The sequence below is a fragment of the Ruditapes philippinarum genome, unplaced genomic scaffold, assembly GCF_026571515.1.
Source record: "Ruditapes philippinarum isolate M1 unplaced genomic scaffold, ASM2657151v2 ctg8172_1_1_1_1, whole genome shotgun sequence".
Classification (NCBI taxonomy): Eukaryota; Metazoa; Mollusca; class Bivalvia; order Venerida; family Veneridae; genus Ruditapes; species Ruditapes philippinarum.
Genome location: NW_026860070.1, coordinates 1 through 24,646, shown reverse-complemented (window position 1 = coordinate 24,646; position 24,646 = coordinate 1). Strand labels below are relative to the sequence as shown.

The 24,646-nt window shown below is 33.7% G+C and overlaps 1 long non-coding RNA gene across 1 annotated transcript; it reads right to left on the bottom strand.

Moving 5' to 3' along the window:
* Positions 1 to 422: 422 nt before the first annotated feature.
* Positions 423 to 15,743, bottom strand: LOC132758764 (uncharacterized). The gene is made up of 4 exons (XR_009629625.1): positions 15,687 to 15,743; positions 12,990 to 13,081; positions 2,781 to 2,824; positions 423 to 569 (listed from the first exon to the last, which is right to left on the bottom strand). It is a non-coding gene; the product is annotated as an uncharacterized LOC132758764 (long non-coding RNA).
* Positions 15,744 to 24,646: the final 8,903 nt, after the last annotated feature.

Here is a 24,646-nt window from a genome sequence, read left to right as displayed (position 1 = left end):
AACATTTGACTGTACGCCACTTTTCAAGCCTTCAAATATCAAATAATGTAATTAAGCTTTTGAGACTTGTTACATAAACTAATCTTTCGTCTCAATACAAGATAACACAAGTTCTGACTTCTTCTGACAATTATTTTCTCAGATAAAGGGCAGGTCTTTTCCTTGCATTTTGGGAAAAAGTACATTGCAGGTTTGGGAATTTTTTTGCGTTATAAATTTTTGCTTAATTGGAAAAAAATATTTGGTACCTCTTGAAACCTCCTTCATTCTTTTTTGGAATAGTATTTTGAATTGTGGCAACATTGTTTATTCGCAACCAATGCAAATATCATGCAAAGTGACACTGACACAAAGGCATGTAGGGGGAGGGGGCGGAGAGAGGGGACATAGATCTTAAGTTAAGAACTTACCCCTGTTTGCGAAATCATCCGGTAAACTGTAAGTTTCATTATGATCTCTGTTCATGCCAAGACACCGTAATCAGTAATACTTGTCTCCCCTGTCTGGTTCAGCTGCGTTGGTACGCTATGACGCTCCACTTCTTCGAGACGTTGTTCTGCTTTATGTAACTGAAAATATACGTCGGTAAAACCTTCAAAGTTAAGAACATATGAGCCGTGTCACGACAAAACCAACATAGTGCGTTTGCGACCAGCATGGATCCAGACCAGCCTGCGCATCCGCGCAGTCTGATCAGGATCCATGCTGTTCGCTATCAGTTTCACTACTTGTTATAGACTTTGTAAGCCAAACAGCATGGATCCTGATCAGACTGCGCGGATGGATAATTTATAAGTTGTAAATTTGAGAAATTGATAAATGAGTTTTAACACCAGCAAAGTATGATATTTTAGACTACACATTATAGAAAATTTGATATTGAATTTCAAGGTCTCTTTAATGGACCATGACCACATTCAATATGCAAAATGCAGCTCTGTTCTACAAAACACCTCTGTTTGGAATAATTAATCGAGGTGTTTGGAATAATTAATAAAATAATGCTGAATTCCTTCTTATCTTTTGAAGTTTGCAGGCGATCAATTTTTTTAAAATGATAGTCAATTAAAATGTCAAGGTCAAATTTTAACACCTTTGTCCAAAATGTATATAATAATTATGTCCTCCCTGTAGGAAGGCTTTAGATGACAAAGATAAAAGTTGCACAACAGACAAGACAAAATGTTTATAATGTGATCAGTGCTATATAGGAGGGTATAAAATCCCAATATTCTAAATAGGTTAATGAATTCATACAGCTGCATGACAATGTTTGTTTGGTTTGGTTTTAATTATGCCCAACAGTTTAGTTCGTAAAGCACCAAAACAGGAAAGAGGATTTTGGTTAACCCAAGTGTTAAATATATCAACTAAAACAGGGGACAGTAAAGCATGCAGCACACTTGAACTGACCATACAGCTTGAACCCACTACCAACCCCTGGCCCCGGCCTCTTTTATTGTATTTTCGGGACTTTTCTTGACCAACTTGTACGCCCAGCCTACATGGCCTTTTAGTAGCTACGCCACTGTTAAAAGCCACACCGAGGGTCAAAACCACCTCACATGCTAAAGCTTAGAGATGCATAGACTCAAGAAATTTATCTCCATTTAGTCGCCTCTTACGATCACGCATGGATAAATTGTGGCTGCAATTCTGATGCCTCAAACCTTAAAAATTAATCCCTCTGCCACAAGAGGGTACACATCTGACAAACATCTGCATAAAAACTAACAGCAAAATTCAATGAGTTTAAAAACTGAAGTCTACAAGATAAGTCAAACATATACTTTTAAGATATACCAGTTTTTTTCTTCTTCAAAACAAGTCAATTGCCTAGGAGGTACATGTATTTTAGGTATGGAAATATCCCATCCTATCTGAACTAATATGCCACTATGTGCCAAAATATCAAATCAATCTACACATCTGATCAGCTTTAAATATTCAATTCAATTAATATAACATTCACAAATCAAAATCTTTATACAATTTATGATACACATTTTTTTTGCCATATTTTCGAACAAAATGGTTGATATCCCATGACCTTTTTGCCCTTTAATATAGAAGAACACTTAACATCTGTTGATGATTTTTTGTCTTCAGGTAACACATTTGGCTAATAGTATTTCATAATTAAGATTTTATTAAGATAACTTTATGAAGCCATAGTTTGTATGTACAAAACAAGAGATTACGACAGGACCAATATGGCTCTCCTGAACAGATCAAAGAAATCATGAAAAATGTTTTTGCTCACCTAGGACAGCAGTTAGACATAGGTGTTCATTATCTAACACTTAATACTGTTGTTACATAATGGAAATATTTCAAAGCAGTGATGACTAAAAATAGTCAGGAAAAAATTTGTGCAATGGGCATTTATAAACACGACACTGGCCAGAACATATATTTTACAGAAATCATTTAAACAGGTACATATGTAAAAGAATAACAAACAAGACATAATCCATGTATTGTTGATATTTATCATCCAATATTGATATATTATTGAATATATTGATATGCTCTGCACTGAAAAAGTTATGTTAGCTAGATAGCATCTTGACAAAATAAACAGATATTGGTACTATATATATATATATTTTGATGTATGCATGTATAGGTCATGAATGCCCAAACATTCGATCAAGAACAACAATTCACAGTAGCTCTTTGAAAAAAAAGGGTCTAAAAATAGAAGCTGGTCAAGTTCATTTAAGAAATCCATCAGGTCAGGTCAAAGGTTAATGCTTATAATGAAATGTAAAGCTTACCTCAGTCTTAGCTCTGTTGACTGTATCCCAAGCTTTTGTCAGTCCTGAAATGGCGTCAAAATACATGTAAACCATTATTTTAAGTACCATAATCCCCTGCATGTTCATTAAATTAAAAGATAATTGAGATAATGATGCATAGTGGACAAGATAATGTGATAAAGCCATATGGTGGACGAGATTATGTGATAAAGATGCATGGTGGACGAGATAATGAGATAATGATGCATGGTGGACTAGAATAGATAAAGACGCATGGTGGACGAGATAATGAGATAATGATGCATGGTGGACTAGATGAGATAAAGATGCATGGTGGACGAGATAATGAGATAATGATGTATAGTGGACAAGATAATGTGATAAAGCCATATGGTGGACGAGATTATGTGATAAAGATGCATGGTGGATGAGATAATGATGCATGGTGGACTAGATGAGATAAAGACGCATGGTGGACGAGATAATGAGATAATGATGCATGGTGGACTAGATGAGATAAAGATGCATGGTGGACGAGATAATGAGATAATGATGCATAGTGGACAAGATAATGTGATAAAGCCATATGGTGGACGAGATTATGTGATAAAAATGCATGGTGGACGAGATAATGAGATAATGACGCATACTGGACAAGATAATGTGATAAAGCCATATGGTGGACGAGATTATGTGATAAAGATGCATGGTGGATGAGATAATGACACATGGTGGACGAGATAATGTGATAAAGACTTATGGTGAACGAGATAATGTGATAAAGACTCATGATGGACAAGATACTGTGATCAAGACGCACAGTGGACCTGATAATGAGATAAAGACACATAGTGGACAATTTATAAAGAAAAGACATTATGAGATACAGACACATGGAGGAAGAGATAATGATATAAGACACAATGAGAAAGAGATAATGAGATAAAGAAGCATGTAGGAAAATATAAAGATGATAAAAATGCATGGTGAATGAAATAATGATGGTGGATGTGGTGGACAAGCTAATAAGATAAAAACACTTGGTGGACAAGATAATGAGGTAAGACACATGGTGGATGAGATAATGAGATAGACACTTAATGGACAAGATAATGAGATAAGACACATAGTGGATAAGAAAATGAGAAAAAGACACATGGTGGATGAGATAATGAGATAAAGACACATGGTGGATGAGATAATGTGATAAACACATGCTTGTAAACATTTTTGTTCTCTGTTATAAGGTCTAAAATTTAGGCTAAATAGAAAGCAGTCGAGAAGATACCAAAATTTGTGATTAGTTTTACCCAATAATTAATTAACCTAATTAGTTAAAAACTGAACGCTTACCCTGCTGGAACCATAGTGATTAGCCTAGGTTCTTTACAAGTGACAACTCAATTTCTGCATTTTGTTTTTAAAAAAAAATCTGAATGGACCAGGGATGGGTACCATTACTTTAAAAATCAAATTATATAGTTACAATTAAATTGAAAAACTTCTCATTACAATTAAATTACAATTACATTAATTGAATTTTCAGATTGCATTTATTTTGAACAAAATAATTAACTAACAAAATTATTAATTAGAATAAATTATTTTCAAATAAAATTGCTCTAATAACTAAAAGTTACAAGAAATATACTAAATCAACATGAAAAACATAATTATAGTTACAGGAAAGATTTTTAATGGACTCTTGAGTCTTCCATATTTAAAGCAAGGCACATTAATTTGAAGGTTACGAGTTAAATGCTTGGATAAGAAATATGTGATAATAAACTCCACTCACATTTTCAGATTAACTCCCATTTCTATATGAGCACATTACTATATTATCTAAGCAGTGCCTTTTAAAAGTATACTAACTAGAGGAATTTTCTCAATTTGAAACTAGCTAAACAAATGTCAAACAAAATGGACCAATTGTTTGGATTATGTACACAACCAAACAAACGTGACAATAATTAATTGTTTAGCACCATCCATTTACCCGATTCATTTCCACCTACTGAGTATGCATGCAGCAAATAATTAAAATTTCAAAGCAGTTTATTGATTTCATAATGCCGTCTGCAACTCTAAAAACTTTAATTTAACCCTTACCTTTATCTTTAATGGACCTAACCATCTTTCAATCTGGACAAAAAACCATTTATCATTTTTTTTGGGGGGGGGGTGGGGGGGGGGGTGGGGGGTGGGAATTTCATGTCTTTGCAGTTTGAACAGCTGGACAGCTACTATTTTTATGTATAATTTTTTATGTATCCCCTAAAACAATAATGGACAGTTCGAAAATGGAAAGCGAACAAGCCCATTAGTTAGATTCCGGGATAATCAAGTCTTATGCTACAAGTTAAGAACAGCAGAACATTATATTGTGATTTACAAAAGCATCTTCCATGAATTGCCTTTTATTTAAGATACTAAGTAGTATTCTTTTTTCACTTTTAGGGGTATGATGGCTGAGGACCCATGGAGAAGGGAAACTTGTGTTGCTAAGTAAGGCAATAGTTAATTAATTATATGATGTAACAGAACATTTTGGTTAACCCTTTACCACATATATACGCGAAACAACGCACTTTCGACCCCCCCCCCCCTTTTTGGGGCCTCAAATAGTGAAAAAATGTCCTATTTGGGCCCTAAACATAAGTTTTCGTTTGAGAAATGTTGCTAAAAAAATTGAGCACTTTTTCGGCGCCGCCCCCCATCCAAAAGATACATCAGGGGGTTGCCAGAAGGGGGATGTGCCCCCTTCTGTTAGGGGGGTTTGAAGGGGGGCGGAGTCCCCCTCATCGCCAAGAAAATTTTGGACTTGTGAGAGGCTAAAAATGACCCCAGGTCGATCATAATGTAACGTTTAATCAACACTGAAAAGCCTTTGACTCTATCTCAATCCCTTGAGAAGTTGCAGCACTTTGAAATAAATTTTGATGGAAAAAATCGAGGCAAAATAGTGATTTTTCGCAATTTTGAAATGTCCCCTCGTTGCCATGGTAACAGAAAATTTAAGACTGAGCATGTCGTTACAAAGGCAATGGTCCAGTCAACATTTGTGCCAAGTTTGATTAGTATTGAAGCATTTTTCTTAGTTTCATAGCAGTTTGAACTTGTAACATGAGGCTTTTCAGTGAAAACGGCCATTTTTCACAATATGCTCATGGGGGAAAGGGTTAACTAAAAAAAATATAAATGTTACAAAACAACAATTTTTCACTAAAATTAGGTGAAAGAACACATGTTAACATGGAAAAACTAATTTTTAGGTGATTCCAAAGTTTTTCATCATTTTTTGTTAACCCTTTACCACATATATACGCGAAACAACGCACTTTCGACCCCCCCCCCCCTTTTTGGGGCCTCAAATAGTGAAAAAATGTCCTATTTGGGCCCTAAACATAAGTTTTCGTTTGAGAAATGTTGCTAAAAAAATTGAGCACTTTTTCGGCGCCGCCCCCCATCCAAAAGATACATCAGGGGGTTGCCAGAAGGGGGATGTGCCCCCTTCTGTTAGGGGGGTTTGAAGGGGGACGGAGTCCCCCTCATCGCCAAGAAAATTTTGGACTTGTGAGAGGCTAAAAATGACCCCAGGTCGATCATAATGTAACGTTTAATCAACACTGAAAAGCCTTTGACTCTATCTCAATCCCTTGAGAAGTTGCAGCACTTTGAAATAAATTTTGATGGAAAAAATCGAGGCAAAATAGTGATTTTTCGCAATTTTGAAATGTCCCCTCGTTGCCATGGTAACAGAAAATTTAAGACTGAGCATGTTGTTACAAAGGCAATGGTCCAGTCAACATTTGTGCCAAGTTTGATTAGTATTGAAGCATTTTTCTTAGTTTCATAGCAGTTTGAACTTGTAACATGAGGCTTTTCAGTGAAAACGGCCATTTTTCACAATATGCTCATGGGGGAAAGGGTTAACATTGAACCCAAAATTTGACTTCAACATGGCTAGAAGTTTTACTATAATACATGCATATAGTAAGAAAGGAAAACAACCTAAAAGATATGAAAAACCAGCTCAAATCAGACACGGGCATGTTGATAACCTTATCACAAGCAACAGAACGTAAATATTAAAAGTTGAAATAAATAACCAATACCCCGTCACTTTCTAACCCATAAATAGAACAAATTTATCAAGATTTTGAATAATTATTTGTATAAACCAATTACAGAATCAATAAAATCAAAGTAGAGCTGAAGTGCCTATCGGCTGTTGCTATATTATTTTCAATTAATGAAATATAAAAAAAAAATTCCGAAATATAAACGATTAATCGCAACAGTATAAAGGGTATCAGAGGTATTTGGCAACGGTCTGCTACATTGGCGACTTGAACGATTGATGATAACTAAGCTTATCACAGTGTAAATTTGCCGTTGTGCCAAAAAAAAAAAAAAAAAAAAAAAAAAAATCAGGAGCTCCCAATTTTGGAGATGGGCCAACACTTTTTTGAATGCTGCTGTAATAAACAAGAGGGCCATGATGGCCCTGAGGTCGCTCACCTGTATATAGGCCCCCCCCCCACCCCCGGGCCAATTTTTACCCAAGGGCTTTTATTTGTTTATTTGAACAGACTTGGTAGACACCCATAAGAAGATGTTTCGAGCTAAACATCTAAGTTCTAGCTCATTGGGTTTTTTAAAAGAAGATTTTTAAAGTTTTTACTATACACATATAGTTAAAAACAATGACACCCCTGGGGCAGGGCCAGTTTTGACCCCCAGGCTTTTATTTGAACAAACTTTGTAGATATTTACTTAAAGATGTTTCATGCTTAATATCTAAACTCTAGCTATTTGGGTTTTTTCAAAGAAGTTTTTGCTATACACATATAAGGAAAATCAATGACCCCCCGGGCGGGGCCAGTTTTGACCCCAGGGCTTTCATTTGAACATACTTGGTAGACACCCATTAGAACATGTTTCATGCTAAATATCTTAGCTCTAGCTCTTTGAAAAGAAGATTTTTTAAGTTTTTACTATATGCATATAGGGAAAATCAATGACCCCATGGGGCGGGGCAAATTTTGACCCCAGAGCTTTTATTTGAACAAACTTGGTAAACACTCATTAGAAGATGTTTCATGCTAAATATCTTAGCTCTAGCTCTTTGGGTTCTTTAAAAGAAAATTTTTAAAGTTTTTACCATATGCATATAGGGAAAATCTATGACCCCCTGGGGCGGGTCAATTTTGACCCCAGGGCTTTTATTTGAACAAACTTGGTAGACATTCACTAGAAGATATTTCATGCCAAATATCTAAGCTCTAGCTCTTATGGTTCTTTAAAAGAAGATTTTTTAAGTTTTTACTATATGCATATAGGGAAAATCAATGACCCCCCGGGGCGGGGCCAATTTTGACCCGAGGGCTTTAATTTGAACAAACGTGGTAGACACTCACTAGAAGATGTTTCATGCTTAATATCTTAGCTCTAGCTCTTTGGGTTCTTTAAAAGAAGATTTTTTAAGTTTTTACTATATGCATATAGGGAAAATCAATGACCCCCTGGGGCGGGGCCAATTTTGACCCCAGGGCTTTTATTTGAACAAACTTGGTAGACATTCACTAGAAGATATTTCATGCCAAATATCTAAGCTCTAGCTCGTACGGTTCTTTTATAGAAAATTTTTTAAGTTTTTACTATATGCATATAGGGAAAATCAATGACCCCAGGGGCGGGGCCAATTTTGACCCCAGGACTTTTATTTGAACAAACTTGGTAGACACTCACTAGAAGATGTTTCATGCCAAATATCTTAGCTATAGCTCTTTGGGTTCTTTAAAAGAAGATCTTTTAAGTTTTTACTATATGCATATAGGGAAAATCAATGACCCCCTGGGGCGGGGCCAATTTTGACCCCAGGGCTTTTATTTGAACAAACTTGGTAGACATCCACTAGAAGATGTTTCATGCCAAATATCTAAGCTCTAGCTCTTAGGGTTGTTTAAAAGAAGATATTTAAAGATTTTTCTTTCGGTTGCCATGGCAACCAGAGTTCTGCATGGAATTAAATTCTTTGAACAATTTTTAAAGGTGACCACCAAAGGAACATTCCTGTGAAGTTTGGATGAAATTGGCTCAGTGGTTAATGAGGAGATGTCATTTAAAGCAAAAGTTTACGGACGGACGACAGACGCCGGACGGACGGACGGACGCCGGACGAAAAGCGATCACAAAAGCTCACCCTGTCACTTTGTGACAGGTGAGCTAAAAAAAAGTTCTACATAAAAAACCAAATATATAACATAAATTTTCTGTTATGACACATCAGGGGTAATGTCATAATATCTTTAATCAATAACTTGTTCATTCTTCAAACACCCCCTTCGCCTTCATTGATTCAGATATTTTGCTTTTTCTTTTCATGAATTTTTAATATCTAATACTGATTTGTATTTAATACTTTGAAAGCGAAATATTTAACTTGTGCTATTTATGTGCAAACAATTCTTTAAATTATATAAATTCAATAGAAGACTACTTATTTTCTATTCAACAGCTTTAAAAAAAAACAACTTTCCATTTGATAAATTTTTTACCCTTTAATCCTATGCTGAATACTATACAGAAGCAGATTCAACTTGAACAGTTTATATAATGATGCCCATTTCTTCTTGGATATTATTTTACATCTACATTCCCCTTAGATCAATCAAAGTGTCAACTTTTAGTCATTAAATACATATGAACATTTAAAATGTTACAACCGTGTCATAAATAAATAAGCACAAATATTTTCACCCCAACTTGTGCAAAAACAAATTCTACCTACATGAAATCTTCGCAAATGACCACATCTAAAACCAAACATGTGTTTTAGACCTTTTGCAAAACTGCCTGGGTGTTTAAGACTCAAATATAAAAGTTCTGTATGTTTTACAGTTTTACACTTGAGGTTTTATCAGTATTCTTTTGACCTACAAACTTGCCGAACAATATTTAATAAAATTTATAGTTTTCTTATTATGGTAGCATCTATCACAGCTTTCAAAATGTACTAAAATTAATGTACTATCTGTGCTTCGCTTCAAAATCACTTGCATGCTGTACGGTGCCCAATTTCTCGATTATTCGAAGTTGGTGATTCTCTTTTCTGATGATGCAGTAGACTGATCATTTTTTATCGTATTTTCTAGGGGTGTCACGTTTAAACGGGTACGGTCGTTTTTTAGCTAAAAACCGACTAGAAAATTCAATAGCCGGTAACCGAGGTAAGTATTTGACTAAGCAGTGGAAAAGTTTTGAATTGATTCTAAATATTACCTTAGTTTTTTTATGACAAGATATATATGACAATTGTTTGTATTTTAGTTGTACTCAATGATGTAATTTTTCCGATCTGATCTAAATATGCTGCAACCCTAGCTGAAAATAGTAACTTCATATTCGGATATGTATGTTATCATTTTGAGTACAACAAAATATGAACAAAATGGCATATCTTGTCAAAAAGAAACAAAGTTAATGTTGAAAATCAAGGGATTTTTTTTTTCGTACGGTTTGTTTAACGTTTAACACTGTTATTTTGTTGCCGTTTAAACATTTTGCATTTTTTTAGACGTGACACCCCAAGTATTTTCCAATTTACGAAAAAAGTTGTTTGACCTTTCTTCTTTTATAACATGTGTATTTACTTTCTAAACTCATGGCAATATATCTATAGAGAGTAAAGTGCAAAACTAAGAAAACAGCTTGTCTCATGATGAAAATGATTCATTTTATAAATCAAAGTCATTTTACCTTTTAAGTTTGACAAAATACAGAGTTTCTTATAATTTTACAAGATTACGTCTAAAATATTTTTTTGCAACTTACAATATTGAAATACCATGCACAATTGGAGATTCCTCAGATAAAAAGAGCACTTACACATAACATTATGTAGAACAGTTATTTTGAACTAAAAAAAAAAACAACAATATTTCAAACAAATGCAAACACGTGTAGAGAAGATATGGAATGGCACACACCTGTAGCAGAATGCAGACACCTGCAGCACCAGAAAAAAAAGTAAAAAATAAACAAATGTTGCTGCATTCACTATTTGACAGTAATACTACATGCTTACATGGCAAGATGTTGATAGTCATAATCCCTAATTTCAATAATAGTTTACGTCAAATTTGGTAGATAAAATGAGTTTTTATTTTAAAAGAACCTTTTCTTCAAAACCAAGCTTAACTCTGTTTTCAGTGACATAAATCTTGAAGAATTAAGCACTTAAGTCTCCAATTGATTTGAAGCGAGGCATCTAATATGAGCCGCGCCATGACAAAACCAACATAATGGGTTTGCGACAAGCATGGATCCAGACCAGCCTGCGCATCCGCGCAGTCTGATCAGGATCCATGTTTTTCACTATCAGTTTCTCTACTTGCTATAGGGTTTGTAAGCGACAAGCATGGATCCTGATGAGACTGCGCGGATGCCCAGGCTGGTCTGGATCCATGCTGGTCGCAAACCCATTATGTTGGTTTTGTCATGATGCGGCTCATATGTGCTTCAGGTGTGCCGTGAATACACTAACATTGACCAACAGAATCATTTGCCAGATTGGTGGTTAACATGTTGCTTCATATTCCTTAAGGGACATAATTCATCTTAACTGTTCCAATAAAATATGTAAGAGTTATTCCCCTTCATCTTCAGATGGTTCATATTTCTTAAGGGAGGTAATTCATCTAATGTTCAAATAATATATGTGAGAGTTATTCCACTTCATCTTCAAATTTACTTTATATGTTTCATGTATTTAAAGAAGGGCATTCATCTTAATTATTCAAATAAAATATGTCAGTTATTCCCCTTCTTTTAAAAAAATAACAAACAAAAAAACAACAAAAAAGCCACAATTGTTTCATAGTAACAGTAATATTTGTGCATCAGTAAAAAGAAAAAGAAAATTTTGAGCAGTATTTTTTATTTTTCTCTTACTTATGTATATGTTACTTAATCAGTGCACAATAAAACTTGAAGTTTATGATTAATATGACCAACAAAATGTTGGGGTTTTATTACCACACAGTAGCAAGATAAAATCCTTTGCAATTAAGTATGGGTCATCTAGCTTATTTTGGTAATTTCTTTTTGATTCCTTTGTTAAAGCCACACTCTTCCAGAATCCTACTAGTTTTCATGAAAATTTTGAAAATGTATTTAATAAGGAAAATATTGTGAAGTGAACAAAGCAAATAATTAACATATTGCAAACGGCACTAACAACCCATGTAAAAAAACTAAAAAGAGGTCAAAATATATAAAAACAGCTCTGTGTTAGTAACACAGTAGAATTAGTATTGTGAAGAAATACTACAAACCAGTCATTAACATAACACAGAAATTATTACTTTTATCTTGAATCTTTTTTCTTTTCTTAAATATTAGTTCATTTTTCTCAAGTTTGTATTTTTTGGTACATTCAACTTTAATGGAACCTAATATCTACTTTCTTTAAATGAAAACAACCCAATGCTTTTCAAATAATATGAAACCCTTGAAAATGTAATATTTATGGGGTTCAGTTGGGGGCGGAAAATGCATAATGAGCTAAAATTAAATATATATTAAGGGTTTTCATTTATATCTGAGGCAAAAGATGTGCCAACAAAAACAACTGATTTGCCTATAGGTATGGGGGACAGTTTAATCTAAAGACTAAAATTACAACGATTTTCAAGGCTAACGGACGATATGGATCGCCAATCTGTAATTAAAAAAACCCCTGTATATTCCTATTTCTTTCTAATCAGTAAAGCATTTGTCAAGTTTTGAAGAGAACTTCTGGTCTGTTAAGATGACTGCTGCAAGGTAATATTATCTCCAAAGAATTATCTTTCTATATGGAGAATGGATGTCTCATTGTAACTTAACAACTATCATGTTTCCTATGTCTGGAATATTTTATAACAATAGCTGTCACTAGGACAACATGCTCTACATTTCTCAGTGTTTGACAGTAAGAAAATGGAAAGGGATATAACTCTGTAAAAAGCCAACTCAAAGTTGATGGACCTGTGTTTATCATGTTAGATATCATAATCACAGAGAACAAGTGTGTGAAGTGTCTACATATTCCCTTTAGTAGTTTTGGATATACGAACTTAACACGCAAAAACTTAACCAAAGTCTCACACAGACACTCGCATCTGAACTAGTAAAATAGCTTTCTTAGTTCTTCGAATGGTCGAGCTTAAGATTACTTACCTGGTTTTGTGTCATAAGATAAGGTTGTCCCCTGTACAACAGGATCAGTCACCTTCCTACCTCTAATCATGCTGATATACTCATTTCACAGTCTAAAAATTTAAAAATTAAATTGATTAGTCCATGCAGGGAAACATTGTGCATGACTTTTTTTCATGATCAAAAGGTCTGTCAGTGTATGCTTTTTTACACAGATGCATACAAGGACGAAAAAATCATCAGTATACAGTGTGACAGGGACATTTTGTGCAAAATAGGAATAATTAAAAAGGATAATACACAGTATTAGACATAAGAAGTAAGAACCTGCAATTGTGTGAATAAATTATGCAAATTAGATTTTTCAGCAGCCAATAAAAAATGTTTTGCCTTCAATTAATATTAGTACCCAGTGTTTTTTTTCACTTTTTGGGGAAGGGGGTCAGTGCCGTTTGGAGGGGGAAAAAAGCAAAAGGAGGGAGAATTTTATTTCTTCACAAATGAAGCAACAAAAACGAATCCAATGCATATTTTAATACAACACTTACCACTGTAAGATTTACTTTTGTTTGACATTGTTTTCTTTCCAGTGAGTAGAAAAGGGGAGCAACTCTTGCAACACAAGTTTCAAATACGTCGCTTTTTCTTAATATACGGATCTAAAATATTGACAGCAGAATTTAAAGAGTCGCATGTTAAACTTGTTGGGACGTCAGGTGTAGCTCCCCTTACATACCCGGGAACAATTTGTAAACAACTTTGCTTAACAGTAAGTCTTACAGGCTTAATAAAAAACATTTTTCGGCAGTTATACTCAAAAACAATGGTATCCATTGCAGGCAAATTTTGGCTGCCATATGAGGGGGAAATTTCGGCTTTTAGAGGGGAAAAAAACATACTATTTTGAGGGGGGAATGGGGCCGAATTTCGCCGAATATTTTGGTGAAAAAAAACACTGGTACCAAAAATAACTTTTAATACACTAAATATTATTTAGTCCCTCGTTAAAAAGCATGCCAATCATGTCAAGGATCTGCTATAAAAAAAAAAATTCTGCTAAGACGCATTTATTTTGCTATGTGACTCATTGATTTTGCTACAAGACTCATTGTTTTCAAATTGTAAGGAATTTCTAGATTAATCAGGAATTTCTAGATTAATCAATGCTACAGTACCATGTGTGCAGACAGATATGTACATGACGTGATTTAATTCAGATAAAAGCTTGAGTATTTTAATTTTTCATTTTCAACATGATATACAATATTTCATCAGCAAATGCTGTAGTTTTGGATATTCTTTTGTTTACTCAACAAATGATTATGGTTAGTAAGAGGTCAGGTAATGCACACTTGACGTCCAAATTTTTAACGTCAACGTTCTTGAAACAGACATGTAAATATTACTATTTACAAGTGAATACAACAGTTGAAATAAATTTGATGACTTAATAATGAAAAAATCATGAATTCATTGTTGGTATAAAAGCAACTGATAGCTCGACAACCACTGAACAAAGAAAAAAATCTAAATCAGGAATTTCCTTGGCTGTCCAGGTGGAGTTTGGAGGTCCAGTTTTGGTAAGGTAGCCTGGAATCCGGTTGTATCGATCTATTTACCTATAAATCACAACTGCAGTTAAAATAATTAAATATTCCTGAATCTTTATTTTGTATCATTTATTTTGATCCTTTTGTCATAATATTTACATGGCAAACATCACTGATATATACTTTTTAGCTTTGGAATATACCGATAATTACAGACATGTCAAACAGGTTGAAGAATTAGGTCACGCCATTATATCGATGCATTGTGAGAATCGCTCAGTTAGTCAAAGTTTGGGACTTGCCTGACTCATCTTTATGCTAGATTTTTCAGTCAATTAGAATCAAAGTTGTATGTTTTAAAATGTCAGCATAAATTTAGGAACTTTCAACAGACAGAAATGTGCTTTTAATAAGAACACACTATTTATAAGTCTATTTATTATCTACAAAGTCTGACGGTACTGGAAACATGTTTTTGGTCATTTTTTCGGCTCGAAACAAATGCGAAAGAATTTCGTGACACTGTTGTAAATGTTAGCAATCAGTAGCTAGTGCATTTTGCAAAAAAATCGAAAGATTTGTAAATAGATCGATACAATGAATAGCACGATACAATGGGGTTCCACTATACATGTAGTGTACATTTGTGTTATTAAAACCAACTATTTATCAGAAAATTTGTCATGTATAATTTAATTCTGTAAACATTATACAATTAAATGGCCAACAACATAAATGGCATAACTTGATACATATTTGATAATAAAACTGACACATGAATATCTATGACTCTAAAAAATGTAAACAAAATTGCATGTTGAAACATGAACGTGAAATATATAAATCATTTACAGGAGACCAACATATGCAAAAGGAACATGTAAGAAAACATCTGAATAAAAACATATTCACTGAACAGACTGCTTCACAGGAAAATAAAGGAAAGGAGGTATATCAAATACATCAAAAGAATCCTGAGCGGCGGGAAATTCATCTCTAATCTGTCAAAATTTGTTTTTTCCGATTTCATAACTTAGTTTTCATTTCCATCTAAATATCAACAATATAAGACGAATAACATGTGAAAACATCATTATTTGCACTAGCTTGGTCCATTTTCAAGATATTCTATTGAATATTAAGCATGTATTCTTGAAAAAACTCTTACATTAGAAGAAATCCCACGGTGTCCGCCATTTTGATGCTTTTCCTCCGAGGAATTGTGGGAAGGTAGTTACCATTTAAGGGCAGTAATCTAATTTTCTATACTATAAATTCATCTCTGAATAGCCTCCCTTTCACTGGAGGACTTCCTGGATTTATCCTGCTAATTGATGAAGAATTAAAACAATTATCTAGAATTTTGCCCAGTGTTAATTTAGTTTATGGATTTGAGCTAGAAGTTAAAGTTATTAAATAGAGGATATTTGTTTCGATCAGTGTAAGATCGGAATATATTTCACCGAGTGAGCACCAAATGGTATATTTGTATAATTTATATGAGTCCTGTTTTGATGTTTATTGTTATAAGGGCTTTAACATAGGCATACAAAGTAAGAAAAATAAACAAAAAGTGATTTTGATGATCTTATCAGAGACATAGCAGCTCCTATATACTCCATTGAAATATCACTCATGCCTATAAAGAAGTGGAAAATTAGGCATTTTGTAGCAAATAAAACTTAATGGATGTACATATGATCCTTTAATATTATATACCATTTGAAAGATAAATCTTTCATCTATGGCTGCATGTTAAAATAATTATTGGTAACTTTCCATGCCTTTCACTTAGAAAAACATGACAGAACATACCCACTGAGCCAATTTTTTATCATATGAATAGTTTTGTAACAAAAAATATTAAGTAGTTCTCTTTAAAAAATGATACAACATTTATTTAAATGGGAACTGTAAATATTTTTACCTGCAGCCATAGACAAATGCATAAGCTTTCAGAAAATGTATTATTTTACCGATTTTGATATCTGGTTAATAAGTTTGACTTGCTACAAATTATAAGTTTAGTAGGCACGCGTGATATTTTAACTGGCTCTCTGATCTTATCGACAGAAGACCAGCACGCTCGACTACTGTCGTTCTTGATAGAAAGAGCCAATGTTCACAAAAAGGGCCATTTTTTCAAATTCATGTTATGTACAGCTACATGTATAGACCTTGGAGAAAGTCCTATTATGCTCTCAAAGAACTGTGTAAAATTTCAACTCGTTTAAAAACAAGATGTCAATGAAATATGAAAATATCTCGGGTGGTACACAAACTTTAACGCAATTTGTAAGTCGAAAAAGGGGTTTAATTATGTCAAAATGCTTGATATAGACGGGGTTACATGTACTTCCTCCTGTCTATAGGTTGGGGGCATGATCGTGAACAAGTGCGCGAAGTTTCAAAGCCATGATATCAATGGACATTGGAAATATATGAGCCGCGTCATGACAAAACCAACATAATGGGTTTGCGACCACCATGGATCCAGACCAGCCTGTACATCCGCGCAGTCTGATCAGGATCCATGTTATTCGCTATCAGTTTCTCTACTTGTAATAGAGCTGGTAAGCGAACAGCATTGATCCTGATCAAACTGCGCGGATGCGCAGGCTGGTCTGGACCCATGCTGGTCGCAAACGCACTTTGTTGGTTTTTTGTCATGACACGGCTCATATTCTCAGTCGTAAAAGGGGTTTAATTAATTCTTAGACGGAGTTACTTCCTCCTTTCAACAGGTTGGGGGCATGATCGTGAACAAGTGCGCGAAGTTTCAAAGCCATTTATCAATGGACATTAAAAATATTTGAGTTTTTACAAAAATTTCAACATAATTAAGTGGTTACGTCGACGTCAACGCTGACGCTCGATTTACTTATCGAATAGTCGAGGTAAAAATGTATCAAGAAATGTTAAGTAAAGTTTCCTTTGATACTTACAAACCAAAATCTATGTCACATTACCGATATCAAAAAATATAAGTTATACTATGATTATGAAATATTTCATAATAATTGGAATGAATTGGATAAAGTTAAGGAAGCAAAAATAAATAAATGATGATATAGGCACATAAAGGTTCAGTATACAAGTTTGCTTCTTTAAAAAGAAGCATGCGAGAGGTCTTTTGCAGCTGTTGAAGATTTGTTTATTTCGAAATTATTTGGAAATATTTTTGCGTAAAAGGCACAATGAATGATTATTAATTACCATTATTTAACAAAATAGAATTTATTATTTATATTGAATACAGTATCATAATGAAAGTTTGTTTTAAACTTCATTTTTGTGAAAGATTATATGCCGGAGAAATGGACTTTTTTCTTGGCGCATTGGGGATACTTCTTCTACAAAGAGAACAATTTCTGTTATGTCATCAAACTAAATTGAAAATAAATGATGTATATATTAAAAGTAGTATCAGCATAACAGTTTCTTGTAAAATTCAATAAGCAAATTTTCGGTTAATGTTTTAATAAGTATATATGGAAACATTTCCTCTACATTTTCCAAAACGGGCATAAAGTATGTTAATCAAACACTTTTAAATCCCAGATTTAAAAAAATGTGTATATCAAAAAATGTGTATATCATTTCATTTGAATAAACAGTATATAAAGCTGCATGCCTCCAACCACAATATTTGTGTTGAAAAAAATCAAACTTGAGTAGAATTTGTGCCATTTACGCCAAAAAATCTCCGTTACGTAATTTAGTCATATCGGTTCAAAAGTTAAAGGAGCAGCAAAATTTCGGTACACGGTTCACTCGGCCATTATAATAGTGCATGGTGATATTGTACTCTTATTATTTATCAGAACATGAATTAGTAAAAACGCTATTCAGAAAACAATACGGTAATCGATTTATACAGTTTAAAAGATTAAATGTAAAACGAAATGAAACATCCACGTAGCGCTACGTTACGTAAATGGTATTTTTCGATTTTTCTATGGACCTAATTGGTCACTTCGATGTTAATTTTTCGTTTAAGTTAAGTCGTATTTTGAAGCGGAGCGTGATCATAACAATATTTGGAGACTGCTCCTAATGATTTTACGCTTCAAATGCGATTCATTCACTACAATCAGATACGCAAAAATGGATGCCGCCAGAAATCAGTTTAGGTCTGATGAGCTCTCCGATAAATATAATTAATGTAATTGAAATGTATCTTCATATACAAGAAGACTATTTCTGTTAAATATCTTTTCTAATAATGAATTAATGTGATATTGAATTCATTAATTGATGATGAAAAATATTAACACTTTGCTTGATGACTCAGGACCTAGAAAAGATTTTTTTTATACTATTGTATTAAATGCAGACGATAACGGAAAAGCATTTTATTTGCATAAACTTACAAATTGATTCTGCCATTTGGTACGCGATATGGATTTATACTCAATAACAATTTTTATGCGATAGCTTATAAATAATATATTATTATTGTATCTTTGCTTTTGGTTTAAATCGTATGTAAAATGACAAACTATGGTGTAGCAGTAATTATTATAGTACATGCTTTATAGTAGTGTCAAATAATTATAGTAGTTTATGTTTTTTATGACATATACAAAGTGAAAACTGTTAGTATATAGTGTTATGAATTAAATCCAATGTTTACGAATGTTGTGAAAGATCCTGTATGTTGTAATGTAAGGATGTAACATACAGTTAAGTGAAATATTATACATGTATATTATTATTCTTGAAAAACAATTTCAAAAAAAAAAATGTACAACAAATATTTATTTCGAAAATAAATTTCTAATTACTTCCCTTTATTTACATGAAATATTGAATTCGGGAATAAATTTACTAATAATGCTTTTTGAAACTTACAATATTAATAAATCTTCATTTGAGCATCAGATTTATGATATGAAATCATGAAAAATTGCGTAACAGGGTCTTTATAATTAAATTTCCGGAAATATTGCTTGTCCTTTTCAGACAAAAGAGACGGGTGAATACATTACATATAATGTTAGAAAATGGCATTTTTTATTAATTAACTATATAACGTTTTCATTGCATGTTATGTTACACAAAATAAAAAATTCACGTTTTCTTGCTGTGTCCATTTGTTAAATTGAAGAATGATAACTCTACTACTCTAGCCTTTTTCACGAATATCAACGAAACCCGAAAAATATAAAAGCTGGTGAGGGGAGGGGGGGGGGTCCGGGGATCTGGGACGCCGGGGATTCGGGAACGTACTTGGGAAAAGTAATAAAACATATTTTGTTGTTTGTCGTAATTAAATGCAAAAAAACACAACGTTAACTCCTTAAGATTGTTCCGTATGTAATTATGGTAATGACCGGTGTATTTATTTAAACTCAATAATATATCTAGAGCTATATACGTAAAATGCGGAAATCACAGTATTTATCAAGGAAAAATAAAAGGTTTTGTAATACACAATTAGGCTTAAGTGTATGTATTAATAATTATTATTTTTAGAAAAGATTGTAAGATTTATTTCATGCTTTCCAGTGTTTTATTGTAATATATCAGATGATTATATTCTGATAAACCACTAGTGAAATTTATAAAATATAATTTTCACTGTAGCCGAACTATATCTGAATGCGGATGAAAAGAAAATCATAACTAAATGGAATAACAGGCAGAAATAAATGCCGTCATGCGTAAATTTTGCTTCTTTAGGAAAAGAAAGTCGACGTCACCATACATCATGTTAAAAATGTAACAAAATAAGAGAAATTTAACAGAACTATATTTCAAAATTGATGATGTGACGTCATGATGTGATGACGTCAAAAAGGAGAATGCCCGACATTAGGCTACGCGGCAAAATCAGTAAAAAATACTTAAAATCACTTAAAAAGCATGAAATAAAAAGAAAATTTATTTGTTTTACATACAAGATTGAAATATATTTCATTCGTGAACACCAGCTATTATATTTTCACTTGTGGCTACGCCACTCGTGAAAATATTGCATCTGGTGTTCACTCAGTGAAATTATATTTCAATCTTACATGCAAAACAAACAAATATCCTCTATATACTTAACATATAATTAATAAAAAAATATTTTTTGACATCTATGATAGGTAGCCATTTTCAGGGACTAAATGTATATTTAATACAATTTAATTAAAATATAACATGTGTAGAATTTTGTAAGCTGTTATTTGACTGTTATTATTTGTTTTTCGTTGTTGTTTCGTATTCCGTTACTTCTTCTGCTAATCGCTTCTGTTTAATTTTTGTTTTATGTGTTTTGTTTGTTTTGTGTTATATTGTCTATAGATGTTTAATTCCGATTGTTCTTGTCGTCTGCTCTGTTAAGTTTTTAAAACTCATTCTGTTAGTAATCCTTATAGAGGGGTATCGAGCTGCATATTTGAAGGCAGCATTACTGTCTTTTGCCCATATGTAGTTGTTGCTTTCTGTGATATTGTTGTTCAGTTAAATAGCCTCTTCTCTGTACCGCTGATGTGATTTGTTGAGTGCTTTGTCGTATTTCCATTCAGCAGCGTATTGTACACTGTTCTGTTTGTTGTTGTCTGCCAGGGAACGCCACTTTTTGGTGTATTTTCCTGCCTGTCAGGATTTCTCAGGATCCTTGAACTTCTGGTCAGTATTTATTACTTTTGTTTGTATGTTTCTCTCTGGTTACCGTCCATGTGTTCACGGCTGCGTTCATCTTCTATCCATCTGTTATCCGTCGCTCTGTTATAGACCATCTGTTGCCTGTCAATGTGTTCGTCCATCTTTTTATCAGTCCTAGTATCCGTTCATCTGTTATCCGTCCACATCTTCTCCGTCCACATCTTCTTCCTTCTGTTATCAGTCCTAGTCTCCGTCCATATGTTATCCGTCCACGTCTTCTTCCATCTGTTATCTGCCTACGTTTTCGTCCATCTGTTATCAGTTGTTGTTCCCGTCCATCTGTTATCAGTCCTGGTCTCCATCTGTTGCCTGTCAATGTGTTCGTCCATCTTTTATCAGTACTAGTGTCCGTTCATCTGTTATCTGTCCTAGTCTTCGTTCATCTGTTATCAGTCCTAGTCTTCGTCCATCTGTTATCTGTCCACGTCTTCGTCCATCTGTTATCAGTCCTAGTGTCCGTCCATCTGTTATCTGCCTACGTTTTCGTCCATCTGTTATCAGTTGTTTTTTCCTTACATCTGTTATCAGTCCTGGTCTCCGTCCATCTGTTGCCTGTCAATGTGTTCGTCTTTTATCAGTCTTAGTGTCCTTTCATCTGTTATCTGTCCTAGTCTTCGTTCATTTGTTATCAGTCCTAGTTTTCGTCCATCTGTTATCCGTCCACGTCTTCTTCCATCTGTTATCCGTCCACGTCTTCTTCCATCTGTTATCAGTCCTCATTTCCATCCTTCTATTATTAGTCCTCGTCTTTGTTCAGTCTTCTGGTTTTGTCGTCTTGTAGTCATTTTATTCGTTCAGTGGAGTAGCGGGGGATCGAACTCACGACCCATTGATTGGTAACCAGTCAGTGTTACCACTGCGCCATTGCGCCCGCTCTGAATAATAACTATTTTTGAAAGCCTTATATACATTATTACTTCAATGACTAACAAATAATGTATGGCAATTAAATTTTAACACCTCTACTGGTAGCCAACCCACGTGACCTTTTATATATCGCCCGGGATCTGGGAACGTAATTACATATATAGGGAAAGTAATAATCTATTTTTGCGTTTATGGCGTGCTTGTCGTAATAAAAGGCAAAAACCGCAACATTAAATTGTTTTGATTATGCCGTATGTAAAGACCGGTATATTTATTTAAACTTGAGATTGACATGTATTTAGAACTATATTAACTATTAAAATGCGGAATCACAATAAAAAATGTAAATACACACTTTACGTTATGTTTATGTTAATGTATTTTATTATTATTATTTTTAGAAAAGATTACAAGATAAACTTCACATAATTGATAATAAAAAAACTTTTGACATCTATGATAGGTGGACTGTCACGGCTTTTCAGAAAGCGATACGGCAGTAATAAATTCGAGGGAACTCTATATATCTAATTCGATCCTGACTACACCTTTATGGGTATACAACCTCTTTATGATATTTATTTTCAAAGATTTTCTATTTCAATATGAAATATCCAGTTTCATAATGGGTTATTTTACTTTAATACCCTAAACAACAAACTTACATCAATGAAATTCGAAGAAAGGTGATAATTGTCTTGAAGAGTCTCTTACACTTATTTCATGGTAATTTGTGCAAGTCAATGATAAACAGCCGTTATCGCTGAGAAATATGAGGGCAAAGTTCATGATGACGTAGAAAGTTGGTGGCGAACGGATTTTTACATGATAGATTGTAAACACAACAAATACGGGCACTTTCGAGGCATCATGCAGACCTATGACCCCTTGCGCGAGATTTATTGACCCTTGGTGTTGATCTATTTCCGTCATCTTGATTGACTATGGTAAAATTAGATTAGAGATTTTACGTTACCAAATGATTTTACATCTTTAAATGTATCTCCCATAACTGATACTAATTTACATCTTTCTAATTTTTCATTCTTTTTAACATTATTACATTATAATTTTCGTCCCTTCTTTTGATTCGTAACGAAGTATAAATAACATGACGGCGTGCGTATCGATAAATTTTCTCGTGATATTGCGGGTTGGATTTAAACGCTTGGAAAGCTAAAGATCTGGAATCGTGATATTTTTGGCTTGCAGGCAAGCCATTTCATATGGAAAACTTGTTCCGGTTAGGTTTCCTGCTTACATCTGTTGGTGCATGATTGAACAGGAAACCAGCTGCAATCGTGCCAATCGCAACCTTTCGGCCTTTTCCGTCACTCTTCGGATTAATGATAATAGCCGATGTAGTTCCGATTGCAATCGTGACAATTCGGGCGATTCCGTCATACTGCGGAATCAGACGAAGTAATATAACGGAAATCTAAGCTATTTTAGTTACTTCGGTAATCCCAGTTTGTTTATATAAATAGGATTTCTATTTTTACTTGATTACCGTAATAAACTATAAACGAACTTGTTCCGTTTCAATTGTTTTTCAAGACGCAAAAGTTAGTTTCTTTTATAATTATTTTTTGTCTGTATCAGTTTTATACAATAGAGAATGGTAGTAGTATTCCGTCTTCAAAGGGTGGTCCTGCTTACCAAATCACGCATGATTGAGTTATATTTAGATCTACTGAACTGGTGAGGTAATCTAAAAATAGCCCATGCATATCATTAACCTTACCACATAGCGCATCGTCTATTTGTGATCGTGTAACATAGTTGATACATGCTTATTAATTGGTACCACGTAACGAAGTATTTTAGTGCATTTACTTGTCTATAAAGCAAAGGAATGATTTTGCTGCGAAAAAGGGGAAATGAAATGTGCACACTTGTTTTCCTTCAGTATCACGTTAGTATTTTTACGATTGATCATTTTCTTTATTAGTTTTATACAATAGAGATAAGAGAACTAAATAAACCCTTTATGATAAACAAATACCGTAATTCAAAAAAAAAAATGTGATAATAAATTGAAACCAAAAAAAAAAAAAACAATTTTAAAGGGTTGGGATGAAGGCACAACTGTGCAAGCCTTTCCTTTTAAAGGGAAACTTTATTCTTGCATTTAGTTTATCTTTCAAAATCAAAAATGACTAATACTATTCTTTTAATAGTTGAAATTTGAGTACCGCTCTTCTAGCACTTTTAAGTGTTGAAAGTTGAGTACCGCTCAAGCTGGTGCTTAGGTGCCTGAGGGATGTTGCACTGTTCATTACCTCATTCCCGCTGAAGAAATGCACTAAACTAGAAGAAAAAGGAATGTGTTCGTCAGTTTGATATAAGTTGTTATAATTTAATCTTTTCCCTCACCTCCCTTAATAAAGAAAACTTACAAACAAACAAAATTAAGCGAACAAAATCATGCGGGCAAATCAATGTTTGCCAATACAAAATATATACATATATTTTTTACCAAATGTAAATGTCTCTAATATATAGCCGATTGGTTATCGTCGTGGACTGAAAATCCCGCTCTTCATGGGTTCGATTCCAACATGTGGTCTTTCTTTTTTCTCACTGACTACTCCCGTTTTGGGG